Consider the following 4276-nt stretch of genomic DNA (forward strand, 5'->3'; position numbering starts at 1 on the left):
TGCCATCTAGGAGATTCCTCCATGAGACTGAGCACTAACTCGCCCTCTCATTTTCCCCACAGAAAGCAGCGTGTGACCGACCAGCCCCTCAGGAGCACTGCATGGACCCTCTGCACTGGGAAGATGGAAGAGAGCACTCACGGCACCGGAGCACCTACCTGGACTTTTCTGACGAGCACCCCTCACCTCAATAAATCCACCCTCCGGGGTATTGATTGAGGTTTCTTGTAGTGTGATTCTTCACCCCGTTACACTGGTGGAGAATGCGGGCGAATCAGTGAAGAATCACAGACAAGCGATCTTCTTCACCTCACCTTTTTTCCTTGTTTTTGTCTCCGGTTTCTGTCACAGGCGAGCGCTCCTCCCCCACCATGGACGAAATCCTCCAGCGGCTCACCGAGGTTAGCATCCGCCAGCAACAAATTGTTGAGCACCTCGCCACCCGCAAGGAAAGACGGAGCAGGAACTCACGGCACTGCGTGCCGCCGCGTGACCCCTCATGATGACGTAGAAGCCTTCTTACAAATGTTCGAAGCGACGGCCACTTTGGAAGGGTGGCATCAGGATGACTGGGCACGGGTGCTGGCTCCCCTGCTGACGGGCGAAGCGTAGGGTGCATACTTCGCTCTTCCTGCCGCCTCCGCCGATCAATATAAGGAGGTCAAGAAGGAAATCCTAGCCCGCCTGGGGCTATCCCCTATCTGTGCCGCCCAGCACTTCCACGAGTGGGAGTATAAGCCCCGTCTGCCGGCCTGGGCCCGAACTCACACGACTCGCGCAGCACTGGCTGCTGGAGGGGGCTCCATCGGCTGGACAGGTGGCGGAGCGCGTGGTGATAGACCGCCTTCTCCGAGCACTTCCCCGATCTCACCAACAGGCCGTTGGGATGAGGAACCCAACCACCACATCGGAGCTGGTGGAGGCTGTCGAGCTGGCGGATGCGGCCCAACACCGGGATGCTGGGGAGCGAGTGCCGCCGTTTCCCCGGAGGGTGATCCAGGAGCGCTGCGTGCCGGAGGGCAACCCGCGACCAGTACGCAGGCCGGCGGCTCCCTCCCAGCGGGATGAGCCCATGCCAACGGAAGTCACTCTGGTCCAGTCGCATATTCTCGCCCCCTGAACGGAGTGTAAAGCCTTCCTCCCCATAACCTGTGTCCACGGGGACACACGACAAGTTCCCGCTCGCAGGGTGACCATTTCGGCCGCTCCCGGCACCTGGCCGGTGGAAGTCGGGGTCATGAAGGATCTTCCCCTCCCCATAACCTGTGTCCACGGGGACACACGACAAGTTCCCGCTCGCAGGGTGACCATTTCGGCCGCTCCCAGCCAGGGTTTGACCACCTGCTGGCCACGGCTACGCAGCCTGCCAGTCCAGGAGGGGGCCGCCGAAGGAGGCCCACGACAGGACCTCATCAGCGGCCCGTACTTCTGGCCTTGGATAGCGGGAGAGAAGGGGAGTCCCCCTCCCAAAATCCTAACGTCTTCTATGATGTGTTCCAACAGGTGACGGGAGGGGGCTCATTTGGGAAGGCACAGCGGGAGGACGACAGGCTGAAGCATGGATGGACCCAGGTCCGGGTCATCGAAGGCAAGGAGGTTCAGCCTGGTCCCCACCCTCTCCCGCACTTCGTCGTGCAAAATGGCTTGCTGTACTGTGTCGCACAGCGAAGGGGGGAGGAAAAATTGTTGTTGGTGGTGCCACGCACCAAAACGGAGACCGGGCCCGCGCCAAGGATACCAATGCTTGAGGGGGGGGGGAGTGTGACGAGCGTCCCGAAGCTTCATCAGCATCGCACTGGAAACAAGCGAGGAGCACCTGGCCATCATAATCACAGGCTGATCGGTCACAGTTGCACCTCATCAGGCGGCGGCTACATAAACCATGCAAGCCCTGCCATCTAGAAGATTCCTCCATGAGACTGAGCACTAACTCGCCCTCTCATTTTCCCCACAGAAAGCAGCGTGTGACCGACCAGCCCCACAGGAGCACTGCACGGACCCTCTGCACTGGGAAGACGGAATAGAGCACTCACGGCACAGGAGCACCTACCTGGACCTTTCTCACGAGCACCCCTCACCCCAATAAATCCACCCTCCGGGGAATTGATTGAGGTTTCTTGTCGTGTGATTCTTCACCCTGTTACACTATCTGTCTGTCTATCTAGAATGTTTTTTTTATTGTTTTTAAAAATGTTTTTATTTTAATACAAAAACGTTATATTGGTATATTAGCAGTTTATCTCCCATCTGTGGTCTGTTCTTTATAAAAGTCATTTTCTGTTATCATAATAAAAGCATTTGACTCTTGTGGCCTCATCACAGTAAGTGTATTGGATATGAACATGACCTGCACCACTTTTGAACTTGATCATATTTTGTGACGCTGTAATTAAATGTAACATTTAATATGCTCATAGAATATCCATATTGTGCCTCTCATGAATGATGATGAAGCCCTCGGTCATGTGCTTCAGGGAGGTCTCATGGGATTGTATTGCATAAATATTTAATGGGGAATTGAGGCACTTTGTTGTTTAATGGATAATGGCACTTAGTCAGATGAAGACCACCATCCCAGCAGCTGACAGTATTTGGAGCAGGACAGATTTTGGACATGCTGTTGTATGTTTATTCAACTTATAAGTATATTTATTTAAATAGTATTTCACATAGTACACATGATATTGAATATGTAAACTACATTTTAATGCGTTCTGAAGAAAATGCGAGGTGTTTGCCTGTCCACAACTCACTGCTCTGATGCTAAGGTGTTGCTTATTGGTTGCTTTGATAATCAGGTCTGAAGAAGTGGTTTGATTCCTTCTTTAATGTGCATTAGTTGCAGTAGTTCACAACCAGGGGCCGAGACGGGATAGAAGGCCTCAGCACACTTCCAAGGGAGGCACAGAATGGCTTAAAATATGAAATCTTCCTTTAACAACTTGTGGTCTTGGACATACTATGTACTGTGCTATATGGATATACTATAGAGGCTTTTAAGTGTGACTTCTAGTGCTGGAAATGTCTTGGAAATTAATAAAATCTAAAATGTCTTCTAATGATTATAATATAAATGTACACTTTTATGTGTATTTTTATATGTAAAAAAATGTATATACATATATATTTGTCAAGCACAAAGTATTTTATAGAGTAAAAATGTCAATGTTTGATAAAAAAAAAACTAAAACCTTTTATTATCAATAAATGTAAATTCATTGGTTAATAAAAAGAGTAAACCGTGATGAACATTCTTTTTTTTTTTATTATAAAATTTAATTAATATTAGCTATTTTTGTAAAAAGTTTTAAATTATTGCAGTTATATTAAAATGTTGGATTTATTAAATATTGTAATTATACTGTGATGATATTACACTATTTGTAATTATTTAAAAATATATCTATGACATTGTAACAGAAGTAACAGAAACACGGGGCCTTCAAATGTTGTCTTTGACAAAAGGAGGCCTTGAAGTAAATAAGTTTACTTTTGAAAATTTTGGCAAAACCATTAAATGGTTTCAGCAGTGCATCGGAATTTCCTTTACTTGAATATGTTGTGTTGAAGAGATGAATGAACACATTTCCATGTCGCTCTTGTGTTCCGTCCTCAACCACGAGTATAAACCAGATTTGTTTGTTATGATATCAAGCTGCATTTCAATGATTGTTTTTCTTACATGGAAACCAGTGTTTTGATATTTCCTCCAATGTCTTGATCACTCTGGACTAACTTGAACCTTTTTGGGAGGAAATTGAAGAGCGAGTTTGCAAAACAAACATATGTACATTACCAGATTTGAATCAGTGTCTGCCATTCTGTCTTATTTCCCAGAATCAGCAGGGCTTACCGTGTCCACAGTGACTTCCACGCACGCTACAGGGCCGTATCACGCACATATGTGTACCGCTTTGCTTCAGGTCTCAGACATCACACAGAAATGGCAGTAACGGAGAGAGACCTATGCAGCTATGCTGTCTTTTTGAAGCAGCGGAACTTTGGAGTGAGAGGGTGATGCGTGAACATTAAAGGGGTCATATGATGCGATTTCAAGTTTTCCTTTCTCTTTGGAGTGTTACAAGCTCTTGGTGCATAAAGAAGATCTGTAAAGTTGCAAAGACTAAAGTCTCAAATCCAAAGAGATATTCTTTATAAAAGTTAAGACTCTGCCACGTCTACCTAAAACGGCTCGTTCTAACACGCCCCCACATGTCTACGTCACGATGTGGGAAGATTTGCATAACGCCGCCCAAATGTTCACGCAAAGAAAGAA

General features: G+C 47.3%; 1 pseudogene; it reads left to right on the forward strand.

Moving 5' to 3' along the window:
• Positions 1–4276, forward strand: part of LOC107555989 (tRNA pseudouridine synthase-like 1) — a 78490-nt pseudogene that overhangs the window by 60869 nt on the left and 13345 nt on the right.

Source organism: Sinocyclocheilus grahami, unplaced genomic scaffold (genome assembly GCF_001515645.1).
Source record: "Sinocyclocheilus grahami isolate Dianchi unplaced genomic scaffold, SAMN03320097.WGS_v1.1 scaffold552.1, whole genome shotgun sequence".
Lineage (NCBI taxonomy): Eukaryota > Metazoa > Chordata > Actinopteri > Cypriniformes > Cyprinidae > Sinocyclocheilus > Sinocyclocheilus grahami.